The sequence below is a fragment of the Trichosurus vulpecula genome, chromosome 2, assembly GCF_011100635.1.
Source record: "Trichosurus vulpecula isolate mTriVul1 chromosome 2, mTriVul1.pri, whole genome shotgun sequence".
NCBI classification, from domain to species: domain Eukaryota; kingdom Metazoa; phylum Chordata; class Mammalia; order Diprotodontia; family Phalangeridae; genus Trichosurus; species Trichosurus vulpecula.
In genome coordinates, this window is record NC_050574.1 from 446,638,346 (window position 1) to 446,664,490 (window position 26,145).

At 34.4% G+C, this 26,145-nt stretch overlaps 1 pseudogene; it reads right to left on the bottom strand.

Moving 5' to 3' along the window:
* Positions 1-26,145, bottom strand: part of LOC118837338 — an 88,031-nt pseudogene that overhangs the window by 50,706 nt on the left and 11,180 nt on the right.

Consider the following 26,145-nt stretch of genomic DNA (forward strand, 5'->3'; position numbering starts at 1 on the left):
TGGAAACATAAAAAGTTAAAAAAAATACAAAAAAGTGAAAACAAAAGAAATTCAATGAGAATTGACTATTCATATTTCTATGTGGTGAGAAAATATTTGTAACTCTTAAGAACTTCATTAGTATAAGAGCATTTAGAAGGAGTATATGTAGACAGAGGGTGTAGCTATTAGGTGACTTTGATGGGATGATAATGTGTCTCCCCAAAGAAAACCAAAAAAGGGGGTGTGAAAAATTGCACTGGAAGAGGAAAGAAAGGGGAGATTGAATGGGAGTAAATAACTCTCATAAATAAGGCATTAGAAACTATTATAATGGAGAGGAAGATATGGGGGTGGGGTGGCAAGCAAAGCTTAAGTCTCATTCTCATCAAAACTGACTCAGAGAGGGAATAACATACATACTAACCTGGATACAGAAATCCATCTTACCATTTAAGGGAGTAAAAAGGAGCAGGGATAATAGAAAAGGGCCAGATAATAACAGGGATAATAGATAATAAATAACAAAATAAGGAGGGTATATTGGGGAAGGTGAAGATTGAAGTAAAACACTTGTGAGAAAGGAAAGGCTGAGAGATAAGTGGGGCACAAACAAGTGAAAATAGCATGGAGGGAAATACACAGTTATTACAACTACAAATGTGAATGGGATTAAGACACCCATAAAACAGAAGCAGAGAGCAGGATAGATTAAAAAACAGAATCCTACAATATGTTGTTTAGAAGAAACACATCTGAAACAGAGAGACAGACACAGGGGAAAGAAAACAGGCTGGAACAGAGTCTATTATGCTTCAGCTGAAGAAATGAAAACAGAGGTAACAATAATGATTTCAGACAAAGTAAAAGCAAAAATAGATCTAATTAAAAGAGATAAAGAAGGAAACTATATTTTGTTGAAAGGTACCATAGACAATGAAGTCATATCAATACTAAATATATATGCACCAAATTGTATAGTATCTAAATTTGTGAAGAAGAAATTGAATGAGTTACAGGAGGAAATAGATAATTAAACTATACTTGTGGGGGACCTCAACTTTTCCCTCTCAGAACTAGATCAATCAAACCAAAAAAATAAGTAATAAGTTAAGGAAATGAATGAAATTGTGGAAAAGTTAGATATGATAGATCTCTGGAGAAAATTGAATGGGAATAGAAAACAATGATACCTTTTTCTCATGAGTACATGACACTTATACAAAAACTTATATGTATTAGGGTATAAAACCCTCACAACCAAATGCAGAATAACAGAAATAGTAAATGTAAACTTTTCAGATAATAATGAAGTAAAATTACATTCAGTAATTTACAATAGAAAGATAAATTAAAATTAATTGGAAATTAAATAATCTAATCCTAGAAAAGTAGGACAAAGAACAATTCATAGAAATTATAATTTTGGTAAAGAAAATGACAACAATGAAACACAAAATTTATGAGATGCAGCTAAAGAAGTACTAGAGAGTATGTATATGTATGCATGTGTATACACACATATACTCATAAACATATAATATATATATGAATATATATTCACCACACACATACCTGTATATGTATTTATAGAGAGGTAGATCATTACTTATATAAAAAATAGATCACTGAATTGGTCATGCAACAGAAAAAAATAGAAAAAGAACAAATTGAAAATCTCCAATTTAACACCAAAATGGAAATCCTGAAAATCAAAGGAGAGATTAATAAAATTGAAAGCAAGAAAATCATTGAACTAATAAATAAAACTAGAAGCTGGTATTATAAAAAAGAAACTCAATGAAATAAATAAACCATTGGTTAATTTGACTTTAAAAACAGAAAGAAGAAAGCTGAATGACCAGTATCAAAAATGAAAGAGGTAAATTCACTGCCAATGAAGAGGAAATTAAGACACTTATTAGGAGCGATTTTCCCAATTATATGTGAATAAATTTGACAATCTAAATGAAATGGATGAATGTCTACAAAAATATAAATTAACCAGATTAACAGAAGAAGAAATAAAATACTTAACCTAATCTTAAATAATGAAATTTAACAAGGCATCAATGAACTTCCTAAGAAAAAATCCCCAGGACCAGTTGGATTAACATGTGAATTCTACCAAACATTTTAGGAACCATTAATCCAATACTAAATAATCCATCCTCAAAATAAACAAGGAAGAAGTTAAGGAAGTGAATAGAATTTTAGAAAAAGCAGATATGATAGACCTCTGGAGAAAACTGAATGGGGATAAAAAATAATATACTATTTTTTTCCTCAGAAGTACATGGCACATACTCAAAAATTGACTATGTACTAGGGCATACAAACCTCACAATACAGTGCAGAAAGGCACAAGTAGTTTACCTTTTCAAATCATGATGCAATAAAAATTATTTGTAATAAAGGACCATGGGAAAATAAACTTAAAATTAATTGGAAGCTAAATAATCTAATCCTAAAGAATGAGTAGGCCAAATAAAAAATCATAGAAACAATTAATAACTTCATTCAAGAGAATGACAATAACAAGACACATACCAAAACTCATGGAGCACAGCAAAAGCAGTTCTTATGGAAAGTTTTATATCTCTAAACGCTTACATGAATAAAATTGAGGAGATCAATGAATTGGACGTGCAACTGAAAAAGGTTGAAAAAGAACAAATTGAAAATCCACAATTAAATAAAAAATTAGAAGTACTTAAAATCCAAAGAGAGATTAATAAAATTGAAATCAAGAAAACTATTATCAATAAATTAACCTAAGAGCTCATTTTATGAAAAAGAGCCAATAAAATTGATAAATCTTTGGTCAATTTGATTAAAAAAAAGAAAGAAAACTAAATTGCCAGTATCGAAAATGAAAAGGGAAAATCCACATCCAATGAAGAAGAAATTAAAACAATAATTAGAAATTATTTTGCCCAATTTTATGCCCATAAATTTAATAACCTTAGGGAAATGGATGAATATTTATAAAAATATAAATTGCCCAGGTTAACAGAAGAGGAAGTAAAATACCTAAATAACCCCATCTCAGAAAAAGAAATTGAGCAAGCCATCAATGAATTCCCTAGGAAAAAAATCTCCAGGGCCAGATGATTTTATATGTGAATTCTATCAAACACTTAAAGAACAATTAATTCCTATGCTTTATAGACTATTAGGGGAAACAGGTGAAGGAGTACTACCAAAATATTTTTAGGACACAAATAAGGTAGTAATATCCAAACCAGGATGAGTCAAAACAAAGAAAATCACAGACCAATTTTCCTAATGAATATTGATGCAAAAAGTTTGAATAAAATATTACCAAAAATATTGCAGCAACTTATGACAAGAATAATACACTTTGACATGGTAGGATTTATTCCTGGAAAGGAAGGCTGGTTCAAAATTTGGAAAACTATCAGCATAATTGATTATATCAACAACAAAACTAGCAGAAAGCATATGATTATCTCAATAGATGCAGAAAAAGCCTTTGACCAAATGCAACTCCCATTCTTATTAAAAACACTAGAAAGCATAAGAATAAACAGAGCCTTCTTTAAAATTATAAATAGCATCTACCTAAAACCATCAGCAAGCATTATATGTAATGGGGATAAGCTAGATGCATTCAAAAAAGATCAGGGGTGAAACAAGGATGTCTATTATCACCCCTATTATTCAATTTAGTACTAGAAATGTTAGCTGTAGCAATAAGAGAAAAAACAATTGAAGGAATTAGAATAAGCAAAGAATAAACTAAGTTATCACTCTTTGCAGATGATACAATGATTTACTTAGAGAATCCTAGAGAATAAAGTAAAAAGGTACTAGAAAGAATAAACAACTTTAGCAAAGTTGCAGGATATAAAATAAACCCATATAAATCCTTGGCATTCCTATACATTACTAACAAAGCCCAACAGCAAGAGATAGAAAGAGAAATTCCATTTAAAGTTACTGTAGACACTATAAAATGTTTGTCAATCTACTGGCCAAGACAAACCCAGGGCCTATTTGAACATAATTATGAAACACTTTCCACGCGAATAAAGTCAGATCTAAATAAATGGGAAAAATCAGTTCCTCATGTTTAGTCCAAATTAATACAATAAAAATGACAATTTTACCTAAATTAATTTACTTATTCAGTGCCCTAACAATCAAATTGCCAAAAATTATCTTACAGAGCTGGATAAAATAATAACATAATTCATCTGGAAGAACAATAGTTCCAGAATATCTAGGGAATTAATGAAAAGTAATGCTAGGGAAGGTGGCCTAGCCACGCCAGATATGAAACTGTAATATAAAGCAGCAGTCATCAAAACTACTTGGTACTGGCTAAGAAACAGGGTGGTGGATCAGTGGAATAGGTTACAGGCATGACACAATAGTCAACAACTATAGCAATCTACTCCTGGATAAGCCCAAAGAATCCAGCTTCTGGGCTAAGAATTCATTATTTCACAAAACCTGCTGGGAAAATTGGGAAATGGTATGGCAGAAACAGGGCATAGACCAATATCTTATACCATATACCAAAATAGTCAAAATGGCTTCATGCTTAGGAATAAAGGCTGATACTATAAGCAATTTGGGAGAGAAAAATAGTTTACCTATCAGTTTTATGGGAAAGAAAAGAATTCATGACCCAACAAGAGATAGAGAGCATTATAAAATGCAAAATGGATAATTTTGATTATGTTAAATTGAAAAGTTTTTGTATAAGAAAGTGAATGCAACAAAGATTAGAAGGGAAGCAGAAATTTGCGAGAAAATCTTTACAAGCAGTGTCTCTGACAAAGGCCTCATATATAAAATATGCAGAGAACTAAGTCAATTTTTTAGGCATACAAGGCATTCCCCAATTGAGAAATTGTCAAAGGATATGAACAGGCAGTTTTCAGAGGAAGAAATTAAAGATATCTATAGGCATATGAAAAAAATGCTGTAAATCACTATTGATTAGAGAAATGCAAATCAAAACAACTCTTAGGTACCACATCTCTCCTGTCAGATTGGCTAACGTGACAAAATAGGAAAATGATAAATGCTGGAGAGGATGAGGGAAAATTGGTACGCTGCTACATTGTTGGTGGAGTTGTGAACAGACCCAGCCATTCTGGAAAGCAATTTGGAACTATGCCCAAAGGGCTATAAAAATGTGCATACCCTTTGACCCAGCAATACTCCTTCCAGGGCTATATCCCAAAGAGATCATGTAAGTGGGAAAAGGACCCATATTTATAAAAATATTTATTGCAGCCCTTTTTGCAGTAGCAAAGAATTGGAAGTCAAGGGGTGCCCATCTATTGGGGAATGGGTAAACAAGTTGTGGTATATGAATGTAATGGAATACTATTGTGTTGTAAGAAATGGGGAAGATATGGACTTCATAATAATCTGGAAAGACCTACATGATATGATGCTGAGTGAGCAGAGCAGAACCAGGAGAACATTGTACAGAACCACAGATATATTCATTCTGTTATGACTAACTTTCATAGACTTGGGTCTTCTCAGCAATACAAGGTTCAAAGTCAACTCCAAAGGACTCATGATGGAAATAGGTATCTATATCCAGAGAAAGAATTATGGAGTCTTAATGAAGATTTGGTGTTTTTTTTTTTGGTTTTGTTTCTTCTTTCTCATGATTCATTCCATTGGTCACAAGTCTTTTTTAAAACTTGGCTATTGTATAACTAAGTTTAATGTGAAGGTATACGTAGAACATTTATTGGATTCCATGCAGTCTTGGGGTGGGGCAAGGTAGAGGTGAGGGATGGGAAGAAAATCTGGAACTCAAAAACATGTGGAACTGAGTGTTGTAAACTAAAAATAAAAAAAATCTTATTAAAAAATATACTCCCCATAAGTGTTTTATTTGGTAGAATATCAGATAACCAGTGAATGACCTCAGTGAGTGGCCACTCTCCTACTACTAAAGTTCTGATTCTCTTTGATGTGCTTCCCATTAAAATCAGCCTGCTAATTCAATTAAATTTTATTCGTGTTTTTGTTTAATTTTTGTGATTTTATTTTTTATTTATGGATTAAATGAACACTTCCATGACAAAGTATAGTACAAACAAGATGATTGCACATGAAACTGCAAGTTTATTATGTATAACTTGGTATTCCTTTTAAATACATAATAAAGTCAGCATGTGATATTTTCCCCTTTTTGCCCTCCTCCACCCTCCACCCTACCATTAGTCAAAAATATCTATCTACCATCTATCTATCTACCTATCTATCATTCTATCTATTTATCTATCATCTCTCTCTGAATATGTATGTGTGTGTGTAAAGCCATTTATATATGTATCTATATATGTATATATACATACATACATGCACACACATATATACTTCTAATTACCACTTCTTTCTGCGGATGCATCTTCCTTCATATATCCTTTGTAGTTGATTTGGGTATTTATAATATTCAAAATGACTTGTTCACTCAAAATTGTTACTAAAACAATGCTGCTGTTACTGTATATGTCTTTTTGCTGCACTTATTTTACCTTTATTATTTTGGCAAATCTATCCATGTTTTTCTAGGATTATAGAGCTCATCTTTTCTCATAGCATAGTAGTATTCAATCACAATCATATGCCATAACTTATGCAGCCATTCCCAAATTAATGGGCTTCCCTGCAATTTCTAGTTCTTTTCCACCACAAAGAGAGATGCTATAAATATTTTAGAGCACATAGGTTCTTTTCTTTTTAACCCTAATCATCTTTGGAAGTAGACCAAGTAGGGCATTCTTGGATCAAAGAGTATATGGGCAATTTAATAACTCTTTCAACATAATTCCAGAATACTCTTCAGAATGGTTGGATCAGTTCACAATTTCACCAACAATTAATGTGTCCCAATTTTTTTAAATCTTTTACAAAATTTGTGATTTTCCCCTCTAATTTTAAAAATACATATACTCAAAAAGAAAGGGAATCATTATTATATAACATTCTTTTCCTATCTGAGTGACATTTTGGATGACAATGTACACAATGACTATGAGACAGATATTTTTTTTTTTGAGAGCAGGAAAAGATTTTAATGGGATGTGAGGTCACCAGATTAAGAAAAGTCACATGGAGTGCAAGAGCAGAAGAATGAAGGACAGGCAAAGGGTGGGTGCACTGATTGGCAGGGGCAGCTACTAGGGAAGGATTCACCACCTCTAGCATGGGCAGCAATGGACCCCCAAGAGGCAGGTCTACACATCCACAAGAATGGAGCAAGAACTTTGCCTCTGTTCCAGGCTCCATCTACTGAGGGCTCCTAGGCACAATTGGGGACAGTCTTACCACACTTTACCCCTACCTCAGGCCATCTTAAGACAGCAGTTCCTCAGGCAGGTCTCAGAAAGCCAAGAAGAAGCCCCTGGGGCCTCTGATGGGACCAAGGAGGCCTTGGGGAGAAAGGAAAAAGAAGAAGCGTAGACTGAAACCTCTCTTCCCTGCACATCTGGGGGGAGAAGGGAGGAGGGAGGGGAGGAGGGCCACAGTTACCTTTTGGCTCCAGGCCTGCCCAGACCCACTGCGACCAGTAAAGCAACTGGAGGTGGTTACGTTGGTTTAAAAAATTGTAAAATATCATGATAGTTGATCATATGTGTAAAAATATATTTGAAACTCACAACTCTGAAATTGCAGACTTTGATGTTCTTTTAAGAGTACTGTATTTGTTTCGATTAGTTGGATCTAGTGAGAAATTCGTCTTCCCTGTCACTAAATTTGGTTTCATCCTCACAGGGTACAATGTCTGAGCTGGTCAATCCGTGGGACATCTTCAGCTTGGCTGTTATGATTCTTCCTGCTAGGCTATATTGTTTCCTTTTTCAAGGAGTAAGCCTAGGTATACTACTTGATGGCTGACATACTTCACAGCTGTTACTTACCATTTCAGGCTAAGCAAGAACCCTTAGGTTAGGCAGTTATGCTCACAAAGATCAGAAAATTTTAGGATACAGTTTTCAGAAGCCTCTACATTTCTACTTTTTTTTGGCTGGGTATTAAGACTCTTCTCCAATTTTCAGGTAATTAATGGTACTGCAATGATGCATATGCTGTCCTCTTCTTATCTACTTTTCAGCTATGTCATAACCAGAAAAATTACTTTTCTCTGCTAGTCACAAAACGGTTCCCAAGTAAAGAATTCCAAATTCTCCTGCATGTTAGCATCTGGGAAACAAGTTTTTGCACTGGATAAATGCATTGTCTCTATGTTTTTAATATACAAATCTTAATATTTGTGGTTGTTTTGTCCCTTTTCAATCAGCAAATTTGCCAAAATCTGTAAGGAGCGTAGGCTTACTATAGGTTAGTTTCCTTCAGTGGTCTTTTGCACCTCCTTTTCCATTTGGCTAATTCTGCCTTTCAAGGCATTCTTCTCCCCATTGGCTTTGTGGAGCTCTTTTGACATTTGGGTTAGTGTATTCTTTAAGGTGTTATTTTTTCAGTATTTCTTTAGGTCTCCTTTAACAAGTCATTGACTTGTTTTTCATGGTTTTCTTGCATCACTCTCATTTCTCATCCTATTTTCCTCTACTTCTCTTACTTGATTTTCCAAATCTTTTTTTGAGTTCTTCCAAGGCCTCAGACCAATTCACATTTTTCTTGGAGGCTTCTGATGTAAGCTCTTTGACTTTGTTGACTTCTTCTGGCTGTATGTTTTGATATTCTTTGTCACCAAAAAAGGAATCTAGAGTTTGAGTTTGAGTCTGAGTTCCTTTTTCACTGCCTGTTCATGTTCCCAGCCAATTACTTGACCCTTGAGCTTTTCGTCGGGGTATGACTGCTTGTAGAGTAGAGAGTACTTTGTCCCAAGCTTTAGGGTCCAAGCACTGCTGTTTTCAGAGCTACTTCTATTCCACCATCACTACAGGCTCTGTCACAGCAGTGCTCCTCCTCCCCCAAGAACCGCCAACCAGGACTACAATGCAGATCCAAGCAGGGCACAGCAATAGAAACTGCCTCTGTGCCCAGAAACTGCTCCTTGCATTCTCGCTCTGACCTGCTGCTACATTTCTCCCACCGTGTGAGCCAGGGACTCGGGAAGCAGCCGATGCTGGAGCTCTAGAAGCAGCCTCAGAAGCATCCTGCTGCTGCCACCACCATAGCTGCATAGCTGCACCACCTCCTCCACCCCCAGGACTGGTGCCTGGACCACTCTCAAATTGATCCTGCAGTTTCCCACTAACCTGCTCTTTGGCTTTTGTGGGTTGAGAAGTCTGCTAACTGCCGCAGCTCAATGATTCATGGCCCTTAGGCCTTTTCTGGCTGGCTGACTCCTGGTCTGGTCTGTCCTGGCAAGGCCCACTGTGCTCCACTCCCAGCACTGTGAGATAGACCCTTCCCAGGGACCATTCAGGCTCTCCCGGGCTGGAGCCCTGTTTCCCTCTTTTATTTCATGGGTTCTGCAGCTCTAAAATTTGTTCAAAGCCATTTTTAGGAGGGATTTCGGGGAGAGCTTAAGCAAGTCCCTGCTTTCCAGCCACCATCCTGGCTCCGCCCCCTATTTATTTTCCTAAATAAAACGTTGTGTCTTTCTCCTAAATAGAGACCAAACGCTCACTTTCCTTCTCCTAGTTGTAGATAACTAATAACTTTTCAGCCCTCTGAAATGCAGTTCCTGTGAGTTTAAGGATTTTTTCATCTTTTAATTGCTTAATTGCATGCCCCAGAGTAAAGATGAAAATGCTTGTTTTCCTATTGCAATATATATTTTTTAACTAGAAGCTCTAGAGGAAGGACAAATTAGAAATGCCTTCCTCAACTTTTATTTTGACATCATCCTTTTAAGTAGTCCACTGTTTGTGGAATATTTAATTGAAGCACCCTGATAGACTCTCAGCATTATGGTGCTTGGTACTCATGTAATTTAATGGACTGCTTGTCTGCCTTATGCTTCTTAAGAAACAACTTGTTATTTACTTCAAAATGTGTTTTAGCATGAATAGGCATTTGTGAAACAGTTTCTGTTTTTTCAGTCATACCCTACTTTGCTTTTAGACAGATTTCACATCAGGAGTGAGTGAAGCATAAAGACGTCAGTGACTCCCCCAAGGTCACATCATGAAGTAGTTCCATGTAAATTAGAAGGCACAATCCTCTAGGCTTCTAATTCTTTGATCAAACTGCCATCTACTTTCTCTTTTCATTTACTTATACGATATCAGTCTCTCTCTTTGTGATAGCTTTAAGATAGCAAGTGCTTTTTGATGCTATGAAACCATATTCTATCAATTTTTTGTGATGATTCCTTTATTTTTTCTGTAGAAAAAGAATAGCTTAGAATAATTGCTAGCCTTTATATTGCATGGTGTTTTTACATGTTATTGCATTTAAAGCATGTCACATATGTCATCTCATTGGATTCTTATGGTGGCATGCAACTTTGTCCCTGTTATACAGATGAGGAATCAGACATTCTAAAATGCTATGGAAACAAATATATTTGGACATATGAACAATAGAATGTTTAGAGCTAAAACAAATCTTAAAGATCTGATAATTTTTTGCCCTCATTTCTATGGATGAGGACACAGAGACAAAGAAAGGTTAAATGACTTCCCCAAGGTCAAAAAAGAAGAAGAACCTAAATAATGGCCAATAATTTCAGGTCTTCAATCTTAATAAAAGACACTATTACCATACTGCCTCTTTTGTAAGTCATCAAGATCAATTTCAAATAATAAAAAAAATGGAACACTATTTTATAAAGAAATAACAATACTATAATATATAGTGTTTATTCAATGTTTTAGAATTTAAACAGCACTTTTAGAGTATCATCATGATGATCCTAAGCAAAAGCTTATTAGGTTCCTCCTTGCACCTTATACTCTGTGAAATGCTAAATTCAATTTAATAATAGGTATCCAATGTGTACTATGTGTGACACAGTGGGATTCCAAGTAAATCAGTAACATGACTAACCTAGGGTCTCACTGCTGGTAAATAATAGACTTGAGAACAGGACCCAATTTCTGACCATGTGTTCTTTCTCTTAGTGTCCTTTCTATAACACTATATTTCCTCTTCATCTGATGCTAGAAAATAAGATTGACTTTTTAAAATTGAAATCATTTCTTTTGTTGTTTTACAATATAAGTTAGTAAGGACATGCATCTACCTTATGGAGAAGTAGCACTAGAAAACAATATGGTGGGACTACCTATAACTGTGCTGAGGAATAAAATGCCTCATTTGTCAATTTCTATTCAAATAATGGAGGGATAAAAGGTACAGATATATTTGATCTAAGCATGTGATTTCATGGTATAAAATGATGCTTGTGAAGAAATCCCTTTACCAATTTCTTTTACCACCCCCAAATTTATATTTGTAGAGTACTTCTAAGTGTCTTTGGTAAGCTATGACTTGCCCAAGGTCCATTAGCAGTATATATGAAAGAATGGACTTTAAACCTGCTCTTCATAACTCCTGAACTATCTAGATCCACTATGCGAAACACTATGCCACACTGTTTGTTACATGTACAGGTGTGAATCAAAATTATTATAGATTCACATGCAGGTTTAAAATGAATCCCAGATATGTGAGACCACTTGTATTTCAACTCTCATAAATGGAGTAGGTGTAAACACAGGTAGATATATCTGTCTACACGTTTATGCACAGAATCACAAGGCACTTCATGTGTGATTTAAGTGAATTTATTTCAGTTCCCATATGTTCATCACAAATGTGCTTTCTACTAATCTTAGTGATTATTAATTTAAACGATTGTTTCCTTCTTTTTCCATATTTATTTTGAGTTTCCTCTCTATGGGAAAGTTTTGAATGAAGTCATTAAAGTTGTGAACTTCGAGAGGTATTATAAAATTTTACTCTCTCTACGTCTTGATTTTTACTATTAATGAAAATATAAAGAAAATCAAATCACCTAAGAAAATTCCCCCGCCAATTTAGGTAGAGCAAGAGTTTTTTCTATCAAAATGCTTCATGTTCCTCTTATCTAGCATATATTGTTCCACCTGAGGTTTTGAATTACTCTAAAATATACAATTCAGAATACAATTTTAGTAAATTGATTTTAGTATTTTGACCAAGAGTCTTCCTCAAACAACTTTAAAACCTTACATGGCAGCAAATTTTTGTTTAGAATGGACAAGTCCACTAGTAGGTTCCGAAGAGTACAGAAAACATCATAAAAAGGGAAAAGGGCCTACATGTACAAAAAATATTCATAGCAGGTCTTTTTGTGGCAGTAAAAAATTGGAATGGAGGGAATGTCCATTAATTGGAGAATGGCTGAACAAGTTGTGGTATATCAATGTAGTGGAATACTGTTGTGCTATAAGAAATGATGAGCAGGAGGGTTTCAGACAAACCTGAGAAGACTTATATGAACTGATGCTGAGTGAGGTGAGCAGAACCAGGAGAACATTGTACACAATAACAGCAACATTGTGCTATGATCAGCTGTGATACATTTAGCTCTTTTCATCAATACAATGATCCAAGACACTTGTAAAAGACTCTTGATGGAAAATGCTACTCGCATCTAGAGGAACAACTGATGGAGTCTGTCTGCATATCAAAGCATAATTTTTCACTTTGTTATTTTTTTGTGTTTATTTTTACTTTTGTCCTATTTCTTCTTTTACAACATGATTAGTGGAGAAATAGGCTTAACATGATGGTACAAAGTATAACCTTTATCAGATTTCTTGCTTTCTTGGGAAGGGGAGGAGAGAGGTAAGAAGAAAAATTTGGAACTCAAAATCTTATACAAAATGAATGTTGAAAACTATCTTTACCTGCAATTGGAAAGAATAAAGTCATATTTGCATTAAGAAGAGTACAGAAGACAACTACTGATTAGGTCTTAATGACTGGGGCAACTCCAAGATGAATAAATTGACTAGTACTCTTAAGAGACCATAGTTTTGTCAGAGGAACCATCTTTCTCATGATGGCCCCACTTCAGGCCCCATAATCTACTCCCTTACATTTATCCATACATGACAACAGGATCTAGCTGGTGATGGCATCTTGCCAATGACTTATCGTTGTATGCACAACCACTCTTGCTTACCTTTCCGTCTCTTTCTTAGAAAATAATTACCAAATCAATACGGTCACTGCTACTGTAAAAGATGTGAAAATCTTTTGCCCTGTGATTGTACTTACAATCTCTATAACAGACTAATCTTAGAGGAAAGTACCCTTCCCTGGCTACTATTTGCCAAAATGTGTCATATTCCTCTTGTAAAATCTAAACTGATGAAGGCTAGGTTTCACCTCACTTTTAAAATTTATTTCTTCTGCATACGAAGTTCAACATTATATTGCATGTAATTGGTGCTTAATAAATGCTTACTGATTAATTGCTTGATTGTTTTATAAAAGGAGTTGCCAGGGATGAGGGTTTCCTACTCACTGGTGGTCTTCAAGAAGAGCTGAGATGATTACCTTTTCAGAATGTTATATAAGAAATTCCTGTTCAAATATGGATTGGACCAGATGACCTTTCAGGTATCATTTGACTCTCAGACTCTCACCAGGAATACTTAAGAATGGATTCTTATAACAATTCGCATGGTATGAAATGATGGCAGAACTTAAGAGTTGGAAGAGACAACAGTAACTGTGTGGTATCATATTTCCCTGATGAAGAATCCCCTCAACAACATCATTGATAAATATATGCCTTAAGACCCTGCATATGCTTGAAGATCCTGGGTAAGGAATAATCCACTAACTCTTGAGTCTATTGCATTCCCACATGGGCCATAAAAGGAAAGTTTTTTCCCCTTATATATACCACCTACAACTCTCACTCATTGTTTTGTCTTCTGGGGACAATCAATAAAATTTAGTATTACTATGTGGCATTTCTTCAGTTACTAGAAACCTATCATGTGCACTCAAAGTGCTCCATTTTCCAGGCTATAAATCTGTAGTACCTTCAAATTATTCTCTTTCTGCATAGTCTCTAGAAATCATACCATCCATTTTTTTTATCATTTGGTGACTTGAAAAATAGCAGCAAGGGCTAAATATAGAACCCTAGCTATGGTTTGGGTAAGGTATGATACAGTATAAGTATGCCTCCCTTGTTCTAGAATACATATATTATGTATTTATATGTGTGTGTATATGTGATATGTATTCATGCATGTATGTATGGCCTAACCCCATCTATAATAACTTTAGCTCTTTTTTGCTGTCATGCTACATTAAATCCTATTTATCTTGTAGAGTACCAAAATCCACAGATGTTATTTAAATGAATAATTATCTAGCCAAACTTCTTGCCTAATGTAGTTGTGAAGTTGATTTTTGGATCCATGTAGAACTTTACGATTATCCTTATTAGAGTCACCATCATTTTTATGTGTTGATGTCACTTTTTTAACATGCTGATTCTATCATTTAATATATCCACTAGACTTCCCAGCTTCATATGATCTTTAAATTTGGCAAGAAAACTCTATTTATAGCTTCATATAAGTCATTGGCAACATTCTTCACCATCTCAGGGTCAAGAATGCTTCTCTTGAGCCATTACTTTATCTTTCACTTCTCACCTCCTGTGCTCCTTGGATTCAACTCCACTTGCATCATACTCCTCAGGAAACTCTTCATTTTCAAGATTGCTTCAACTGTGGCATGTATGTCTCATCACTACCTCAGAGGGCTTGAGAGCAGAGTCAAAAATTCTTCTCAAAAACTACATTTAAAAAGGAATCACAGTCCAGTCATTTCCCACTAGCTATACTGCTTGGATTCAACTCCACTATCATCATCCCTCCCCCCCACATATAATTTTTCAACTTATTTTTGTGTGTTTTCTTCCCCTGTTAGATTGTAAGCTCTTGGAAGTCAGAGGTTTTTTTTTTTCTTATTTGTATTCTCAGTACTTAGCACAATGCCAGGCACATAGTGGGCCTTAACAAATGTTGATTGTATTGTATTGAAATGCATTGTATCCTATTGGTTTTTATTGTACTTGTAATCAAGTGATTTAATTACCACTTTTTGGATTTTATCATTCAGCAAGTTCTATAGTATCTAAATTTACTCTCATCCATGCCATATCTCTATTTTATTCCCAAAGGTAACAGTAATTTAAAAAAATAAATGTTTCCATATTAGAACTTGTCCCCTATAGAAGTATGATTTCCAATTCCAGTTGCTACCTTTTCTGTGATATAGTTTTATGAGTTGCTTGGGGCACTGAAGGAAAGAATAATTCATTGACTGACTACTATGTGCCAGGAACTGAGCTAAGTGCTACACAACAACCCTGGGAGACAGGCATGCATATTATTAGAAATGAAATAAAAAGATATGACAGATGGTTGTGAAGATAGTCCATATAGAACCCGTTAAATGACCAGACCCAAAGTGAGGTTCTTATCCTCCTTTTATAGTTGAGGAAACTGAAACAAAGATAAATTAAGTGATTCATTCAGAGTCACAGAGCCAGGAAGGATCAGAGTCTTGACTTGAACTCACATCTTCCTGATTCAAGGTCCAGAGTTCTATTAATTCTGTCACATAATTCTCCCACTGAAAGCTTAAGTAATTGACCATCATTATTTATTTGGTATTGCCAAAACCAAGACTTGAACCCTCTTCCAATAACTGCTTTTTATGGAGTTTACTCTCTTGGTATTTAGTTTAAAAGATCTCATGCAACAAGCTAAAAAAAACAGAATCCATTAAAAATCTTTTTTTAAAAAAATATTCACTCTCTAAATAGAATTCCTGCCCCCATGACTGTGTCAACTTTAGAAAATAAGACAATGTAATGGAAAATGGTGGGCAATTCTTAATGATGGTGCTTCTTTTCCAGCTCATGCTTAATTATAGTTCTAATTAACTGATTATGGTGATGAAAAGAAAAATGAATTTCCTCCTTGAAACTCATTAAATATCTCTTCTTTATTGATGCATCTTACTGAAAAATTATAGTAGGGATGCTTTTTTTTTACTTCAGGACATATTTTATACATTATTAATATTAACATAAATTATACATTATTAATATTAATGTGCTGTATAAATAATGGGGCTCTATTAGCTGTAATATTTACTGGGATGATGTATCATGAAGACAACATCTTGTTTCTAGAATGGGAAAGTTAGAATTAATAGAAGATACTGATGGACATTTATATTGACTTTATGGCATGAACATTTCTAGCATCTTCCAGAATACTTGCTAGGTCTCAGGAAAATTGATAGATGTATATTTAGTCAGGCAATACTTTTGCTGGTAGTATCAGCTCTGCTGAGAGTGGAGAAACACAGACATGCATACATTCTCTCTCCCAACCCCATCCCTGCCCTGGCACAAGCAGTTAGGTCACACAGTAGGAAGAAATCCGAGTTCAAGTCTAGCCTCAGAAACTTCCTATGTGACTTTGGACAAGTCATTTTGATCTTTGTCTGCCTCAGTTTTCTCAATTGTAAAACTGAGATAATAATAGCACTTACTCCCAGGATTGTTATGAAGATCAAATGGGATAATATTTGCAAAGCTTTTAACAAAGTGCCTGGCACATAGCAGCTGGTTAATTAATGCTTGTTCCTAATTTCCATACCCCTGGCCCCACACAGATATCTTTACTTCTAACTTTCATACTGGTACCAAGAGTCGAAAAATTTAGAGTAGGAGGGACATCATTATTATTCTCACCTTTATTAGTAATAATGGTGAGAATATTAATAATAACAAATATTTATATAATGCTTTAAGATTTTCCAAGCTCTTTCCACGATCTCCTCTGGATTCACTCTTCTCAATTCCACTTGCACTTATGGGATGCACCTCTTAGATGCTATTTGACCCCTTCTCTGTTCTGAGTTCAATCATTAGATAAACCTGATGGTAGTGATTTTCTAACACTATTACTCATGAACCCTCATTTGGTATGCTCCCCAATAAAAATTAACAATCCAAAGGATCCCCAATCTCACTCAATCTGTAGGCGTCAATTAGTTTTTATAAAAGATTATTTAATGAAAAAGGTGTAGCAAGGACAGAAGTTACCAGAATATCAGCCCAAGCTGATTCTCCCATCTTGCACATATCTAGTGCTTTTGGAGAGTAGGCTCAAACTGAAAGTGGTGGGTACAAGATATTTCCTCTCACAGACTGAGGTACACTGTCCCTTCTTTACATGTACATGGTTACAAATAAGAGTTGACCCAAACTTGAAACTGAAATATACACGTAGGTGACAAACGTGTCTAAGGGATATTGCCTGGATTTTGAAGTCCCTTTCTTCCTTCACAGGGTTGCTAACAATTTCAGTCCTCTGAATGGCATGCCTGATGGACGAGTTGCTCCCTAACTTACTGGACATCATATCTCAACTTCCCATTAGATTCACATTGAGCTGTGTGAAGCAAGCTATTCTTCCAGGCTGCCTCCTCAACAGATTTATCCAAAATGGCTATCAGTAGATTCTCTTGTGAACTCTATGACCTCTGATGTTTCTTCCAAAATTTTGAAGCCTACAAGGTCATAACCCGTTCTGTTCTTTCTTCATCAACTCATTCACTTATGATTAAAAAAAACTAAACATGGAAGCCCAAAGAAACAAGAACATCTCATATTCCCTCCAAAATAGCAACTGACTGCAAGGTAGGGCCTAAGGACTCACATCCAGTCACTGGACCACAACAGTTTTTCCACCTCAGTCAAAAGCTACTAGTGAAGAGAAGGTAATTACCTACTTGAAATTTTTAGTATTTACAATTATTCTGGCTAAGCAGCCAGTTCTAGGTTTGTTTGGTTTTTGTTTTAATCCCAGTGCAACAAGTTGACAGGAAAGAGATAGCAAGTCACCTGCCTATTCTCTGAAGTACAGCGGGAAGGGAGAAAGGCCCTTCCTTTATAAATGCCTGAAATTAGGCTCATCAAAGTTATGGAGATTGGAACCAGGAGTTCCTATTGTGCATTCTGTAAAGATTAAACCATCATTGACCAGTGCACCAATATTATTTCATTTGATTCCTGTAACCCCAAGTTTTGGGTGTTAGGTATTGTTATCACCGCCATTTAATAGGTGAGGAAATGGAAGCAGACAGATAATATGAACAACTGAATAAGGGTCAACTTTCAGGTGTGACAGACAGGAGTCGAAACAATGTTCTTATTTTCTCTATTTTGCTTCTACTTTTCAATGATCACCTATTGTAAAACTCAGTTTCAAAGATAAGGAAACTGTGTCTCACAGGAGGCAAATGAGTAGCCAATGTCATATAGGTAACTATGGTCAGAGTTGGCACCAGAAGTCATGTATCGTAGTTAAGTGTTTGATTTATTAAAGTGTACTACCTCCTTCATCGGTATCTGATGAGAAAAGATATCTCTCTCTCTCTATCTATCTATCTATCTATCTGTCTCTCTGTCTGTCTATCTATTTGTCCGTCTCTCTGTCTGTCTGTCTATGTATCTTATTATTGTTTATTTTATTTTGTTTTACCAAAATGGAATGAATAGAGTTTCATTGTTACTTAAGTGTACGCCTATGGATAAGTTACCACACGACATTGTTTCTCTAATTGAAATAGTAATACATATTTCTTTTACTTTTCACTTTAAGACTGAATTGACTGAGTCAGGTTAAACATTATTCAAGCAGCAAGGAAATATCCTTCTAAGTGCAAGGCAAGAGTGGGGTTTGTGTGTGCACATGTGTGTGCGGTCATGTGTGTGTATGTGTACATATACATATGTGTGTGTGTTGGATTGGGCAGATGAGGAGAAAGTATTGAGGGGGATTACCTTTCTTTCTCTGTTTAATAAATGTAGAGTTCTCTGAACTGTTATTACATGAATGCTGTGTAGATATGCAGAATTATCTTTTTTCCATTGGGTAATTTTTGTTAATTTTCCTTCACCATATAGTATCTATTATCATAATATCTAAAATGTTTTGAACTTTTTAAAAAGGTTTTATTCATTCCTTTTTCTGTCTTTACAATTTTTTTCATTTTGTGTTTCTGCTTGTGAACATTTAAAAATTTTTTTTTTAAATTCATGCTTTCTTTCTTGAATTTTTGGTAATTCAGCTTTTCCATTGTATTTCTAATCACTTGTCTCTGGTTTCTCTTCTTACTCTTTGTTCCTCCCTGGTTTCACTGGCTGGATATTTTCCCAAGGCACACTCCTTGCATTGGAGGTATATCAGGATCATCCTGACTCAGATTCCTGCACATAATAAACTACAGGGAGTGGAGACTGACCTTTGATTGAGTAGCCCTTCTTTCCATTCCCTTTTCCCTTTGAACTAATTCTATGCATTATCCAAATTTTCCATTTCCTCCACCGGCTGTCCACGTCTGTCACATACTCAAGAAAAAATAGTAATTCACGATGAGTACCTGCCTTAGGAGGAGTTGCAATTGGACACTTCAGTGAAATGAGTTCATAAAGAGACTGTGCCTGCAAACAAGAAACTAGTTAGCAAAGTCCAATTGATTTCATACTTCCCATTGGTCAGTCAGGTCTGTGTTTTGATTTGATTTCAGTTTTTGATATGGAGAAAGGATGACATCCCAGGTGTATTGTGGTTGTTGTTGCTTTTAATCAGTAATTCTCGAAATGTTTTTCTTTAAATAATTTCCTGAGTTAAGTGGATGCTTATAAATTAATTGCTTCATTTCATTCTTTCTCCAGTTGAAATGATGGTATTTTTCTATTTTTCAGCTTTCTCACCTAAAAATTGCATTGATTAAGATGGACCAGAATTGCTGTGCTACAGCTCAGTCATATTATTCACATAGAGCCATTGTTGGCTTCCTGTCAGCATATGATAATGTGATACTTGGGAGAGACTAAGCCAAGAAAGAAGTGTTTAGATGGCAAATATTGATCTTTATATAAATTCTTCAAGATCGTTGCACTCATGATGAAGTAAGTGATGTGGAATCGAATCATCAATATTTTTATTGTATGCCAACAATTTTAGATATAATGCTTAATCTTCCTTGACATTTACTCGTCAGAACTTCTCTCCTGCAACTGAAGAGAAAGTGCCAAGACAGCCTAATGTGCTCATTATTATAGAAGAAGAACTTAAAAATAAAATTTTAAAAGAATCATTCTTTGATGTACAAGCAAAAATAATGTCTCAGTAGATTGATTGCCATGGTGAGTATAGTTATTACTGGTCCTTTATGTTTTTCCATAGAACCTACAACAGTGTTTTGAATGCTTGTACAGCAAATGCATATTGCTGAACATTGACTGAGGAAGGAATATTAATGAAACTAAACCAATATGCAGAAAAAATAGCTGCAAATATCATTCCTTACACCTTTTTCCTTATACTCTTATCCTCTCCCTAGACTTCTACAATCTATCTAAGGTTCCTTTTTGCCTTTATATGGAAGAAAATATCAGGAATTCGGGGGAGGGGGCAGAAACTAGTGACATCACAAAAAATATTTACCTTTACCTATTCAAAAGCTGCTGTTTTTATTGTTAAACAAAATGTTGCCCCCCATTCTCTTGGCACTCTCTCTCTCTTCCTCTCTCCCTGTCCCTTCCTCTCCACTTTCACCCCTACTCCCCCATATATACATACATATCTATACCTTTATGTATGCATGTCTTCCATTGATTTAAATGCCTGTCACTCATGGTCTTTTCAGTAACAATTGAATTGGCACACTTTAAAAATAAAACAGACAATTAATTAAAAAAATTGACCATTGGAATTTCACACACACACACACACACTATATATATATATATATATATATATATATATATATATATATATATACACATACATATATATATATACATACACACACACACACATATATATATATATAATTTATATATATATTATATATACACACACATATATAAAATACTAATTATATGCCAAAAAGAAAAAAAATAAATGAATTTCTAACTCATCCACAAATCAGTTAGATATTGAAGTCCAGAGCTTGCACAACAAGAAAATAATTCATTTTCTCTTAACATTTGGTAGCAGGAGGAAATCCTTCTCTGAGTACTTATAGGCTACTATCTAAATAACATCTTTTAACAGTTCTGTGGGTGACCTCATTCTGAAAACTAAATTGGGATACTAAGCTGTGGAAACTGCCAATAGCCAGAAGTATCCTAATGTATCTACTCAGTGTAGGGGTCAGGGAGAGGGAAAGGATATTTAGTCCTGATTGAGTTATAAGTATAGTGTGTTCACTCTTAATTATGTGTCATTTTTTTTTGTTTTGGTATTACTTTTGAACAACACTGGTTAATAGAAACATAAGGGCAGATTATGTCACTCACACCATTTACAAACATTAAAATTTAACATAATAAAAGCACCAATGTTTTTTGACTTCATGATACAACATATTGTTCTTTTTTTAATTTAATTGTTTACTTGTAATTTTGCCATCAGGCAGTACCAAGGATAGGAAGATAGAGCTACTCCGACCAAAATATAAGGGTTGCTCCTCAAAAGACTGTGGATATAGGACAAATTATTACAAATCCTGAATACCCTAAAACCCTCATACAAAAAAAATGAAAAAGGGATGGACTGCATTCCCTAGCACATTAGGAAGTCTGGTAATATCTCAAGGCATTTCCCATAGAGTTTAAAATTTATCAGAAAATCTACACTTGCTTTTGATAAACTTTGATAAGCTCTAGCTAGCTCCCTGCTAATGTGAGCATGGGTTGAAAGCAAGATCAATAATCTTATATACTTCAGGGGACCTAAGGCTTTGTTCAAGTTCTCTTCAGAATCTCCTATCTAAAATCTCTGGTCATGTGAACAACTAGATGGCACACCACATTTTCTGTGATCTTCACAACCTCTCAAACATATAAAAAACAGAAATTATGTCTTAATGATAGCTCCAGATCACTGAGCAGCCCTCCTCCAGCTCCCAAGCTACGGGCAGTGAATCTGCACTAGTAGGCCCAAGAAAATGACATAGGGTTAGATATAAACAAAGCCCTATCCTCCAATTACCTTTCCATCTTTAACAACTTCATAGAGTTGTGACCTGGCTCCAGGTTGTGGAAGCTTGCTCAGGCCTTGACAGCCAGCTTGGCCACAACCCCTTCAGGAGCAAAAGCCTATAGATAGCTTTAACTCAGAAGCACCATATAAATGTAAATGGTAACATAAATATACAAAAATGAAGGAAAAGCTGGAAGAAGCAACTGACTCCCAAACAAACAAACAAACAAAAATTCCCATAACAATAACAGAAACTATGCTCAATAGGCAAGCAAAACAGGTGGATAATGATGAAAATCTAGGGATGATAGATCTCTCAGAAGAGCATGAGTAAATAAAAAATCCTTAATATCATGATAAAGAAAATAATAAAAGAGAATTGTCCACAACTTCTGAACATAGAAAATGAAGTTCCAATTAAAATAATTCACTGATCACAACCACACACACACACAGACAAAAAAAAACTTCCCAAAGCTTCAAATTCTATCTTAAAGTGTTTATATTGGATTAGTGGTTCAATTTCAATTCAGAAATGATTCAGTTCAGTAACAAGTTCTACAAGTCACCAATCTTTATATCAAATTTCTCTAAGAGTTTATCTAAGATAATAAACAATATCTAAGATGTATGAGCAAAGACATATATATTTATATATAGTACATTTTATATAAATATATGGTGTATATATGTTTGTCTATGTATGTGTGTGTGTGTAAAACTAGTAATCATTCTTCAATAGATAAATGTTCAATGGACATGAACAGTTCTCAAAAGAAGAAATGCAAAGTATTCACAGCCAAATTTAAAAAAATGCTGCAAATCACTATGATTAAGAGAAATGCAAATCAAAATAACTCTGAGGTTTCACCTCATACCCTGAATATTGGCAAGAAATAACCAAAAATTGCAACAGAATATTTTGGAGCAACTGTGGAATGATAGACACAAATATAAAGTTGGCATAATTGGGAGGTGACAGAAACTTAAAGGTATTCAATTTGGAATTATGCAAATAAAGTAACCAAAATGTTCATATCCTTTCAACTAGAGACTCCATTACTAGCTTTATGCATCAAAGAAACCACTGGTAAGGGAAAAAAAAGTTCCCATGCATTGCAAAATATTTATTGCAGTACTTTTTATTATAACTAAGAATTGTAAACCAATTGTGTTTATCAATTAGGGAATGACTAAACAAATATGAATGTAATGAAATACTAACATACTCAAGAAATTATGTGTTGTCACCTCCAACAGAACAGCAAAATTGGCAAAAAATGGAAAAGAATGCTGATGGGTCTGTGGGAAAACTGGGAGTTTAATACTCTGATGGTGGAGGTTCGAACTGGTCCAAAAATATTGGAAAGCAATTTGAAACCATGCCCCAGTGTTATTAAACTGTTCATAATAATAAAATGATCCAAGGCAAATCTAAAAGACTCATGATGGAAAATGCTGGCTGAATCCAGAGAAAGAATTATGGAGTCTGAATGCAAATTGAAATGTACTGTTTTCATTCTTCTTTTTTTGTGATTTTTCCCTTTTGATCTGATTCTTCTTTCACAAAATGTCTAATATGGAAATGTTTAGCATAATTGTACATTTATAAGCTATATCATAATGTTTGTTGTCATGGGGAGGAGGGTGGAAAGAGAGTGAGGGAGAAAAATTTGAAGCTCAAAATCTTAAAAATGAATGTTGAAAACTATCTTTACATATAATTGGCAGTACTGCTGTACATGTTTTTGTCCTTTTTCAATGTATTGATTGGCTGTTCTGACTTTTTTCTTTCTAAAAATATCTGTCATATGGGAAGGCTCTCAAACAGAGGGATGGAGGGATACATGGGATTCTATAGTGATGTAAGAAACAGAAAGTATCAATAAAACTTGTTTTAAAAATCTCCCATTTATTTTTACACTCAATTCAACAAGTGAAAGACATTTATTACTTGGTTACTATGTATAAGTCACCATGTTGGGCACTGGACAGCAAAGTGACACATATTATAGACTTTCTTCTTAAGGATCTTAAAACTCTCTAGGGGGAAATGTCACATTAAACCATAGTTTAAAGAACAATTACAAAGGAAAGCTTTTTGCAACACGCTTTGAGAAGCTTATGGAAGAAACATGATTTTCTTTTGGAATGATCAATGAGGTGGTGAATAGGGTATCTAAGGAAAAGCTCCTCCAACTACCCAACATGCAGTGTTTTAAATCACAGTGCAATCCTGGTTTAAATAAATGGTAAGAGTCAGAGGCCGGAGGTGCATATAGGGCTTCTTGACTTAGGGCTACCTCTTGATTCACTAAATTGGTATTTAAATCAATAGAAACTGAGGCACTACTTAGCACATAAGTATCCCAATTATTTTTATTATGGTGCTACTTTTGACTACCATTGGTTGATAGAAATATAAGGACACAGTATGCCACCCACACTGTTTAAAAACACATTAAGATTTAAATTAAATAAAAACACCAATGATTTTTGACTATATGATACAATATATATATTGTGTATGTGTTTTTAAATATCTTTGTTTATTTGTGATTTTGCAGTACTAAGTCATATATATATATATACATACATATATATATGTGTGTATATATATACCTATATATACACATATATACATATATACACACACACATATATATAAATACATATACACACACATATATGTATATATATATATAATATATACATACGTATATGTATACACACACATACAGTTTAGGTACACAATACACAGCAGTAAATAGCAGTAAACTTTTGGAGTAAGAAATCACCATTTGATGAAAATTAATGAATTTTCACCCTTTTAGTTCTCCCTTCCCAACCCTTTGAGAAGTTTATGGAAGAGGGAGATATTATCTTCTGTTGGGAGGATCCATGAAGACAATATGGAATAATTGGGAGTCTACATACCGATACAAAGACAGGGACTATATGAGCACAATTACTAATCTATTGCACTGACTCACTTGCTATTTCTTACCAATACCAGACTGCTTTAATGATTACCACGTTGTAATATATTTTGAGGTTTGGACTGCTGGGCTGTCTTCCTTCACATATTTTCCATTGATTCCTTTCATACTCTTCAACATTTGTTCTTTCAGATGAACTATGTTATTTTTCTAGCTCCATAAAACAATTCTTTGGAAGTTTGATTGGTATGCCACTTAATAAGTTAATCAAGTTAGTAAGAATTGTCATTTTAGTCATATTGTCTTGGCGTACCCATGAGCACTTGATAGTTCTCCAAATGCTTGCCTTTGTCTTTATGCAAAAAGTGATTTGTAATTGTGTTCATATATTTTCGTGTTTGTCTTGGTATATAAACCCCTCATTATTTTATAATATCTACGATTATTTGAAATGGAATTTCTCTTTCTATCTCTTCCTACTGGGCTTTGTTAGTAGCGTAGAGAAATTCTGGTGATTTATGTGGGTTTATTTTAGATCTCGTTACTTTGCTGAAGTTGTTAATTGTTTCTAGTTTTTCCGATGATTCTTTAGGGTTCTCTAAGGATATTGCATATAATCTTCAAAGGGTGATAATTTTGTTTCCTTGTTGACCATTTTTATTTTTCAATTTCTTTTTCTTGTCTTATTGCTATTGTTTTCATTTCTAATACAATATTGAATAATAATAGTAATAGTGGGCACCATTGATTCACTGCTGATCTTAGCCCCATTATAGATAGTATTTACTGATGGTTTTAGATAGATAGTACTTATCATTTTAAGAGAGGTTCCATTGATTTCTATGCTTTCTAGTGTTTTTAATAAGACTGACATATATTATCAATTATTTAGATAATCATATGATTTCCTTGTTTTTATTATTAATATGATCAATTGTGCCTAACATTTTCCTAATATAGAACCACCCCTGCATTTATGGTATAAATTCCAAATGGTAATAGTCTATCATCTTTGTGATATATTTCTGTAATTTAGTTGCTACTAGTTCATTTAAATTTTTTGCACCATTATTTCTTCAGGAAATTGGGCATTAGCTTTCTTATTCCATTTTTGCTCTCCCCAGTATAGTAACAAAATCATGTTTGTGTCATAAAAGGAATTTTGCAGGATTTTTTTCTTTACCTATTTTTAAATAGTTTATAAAGTATGGAGATTATAT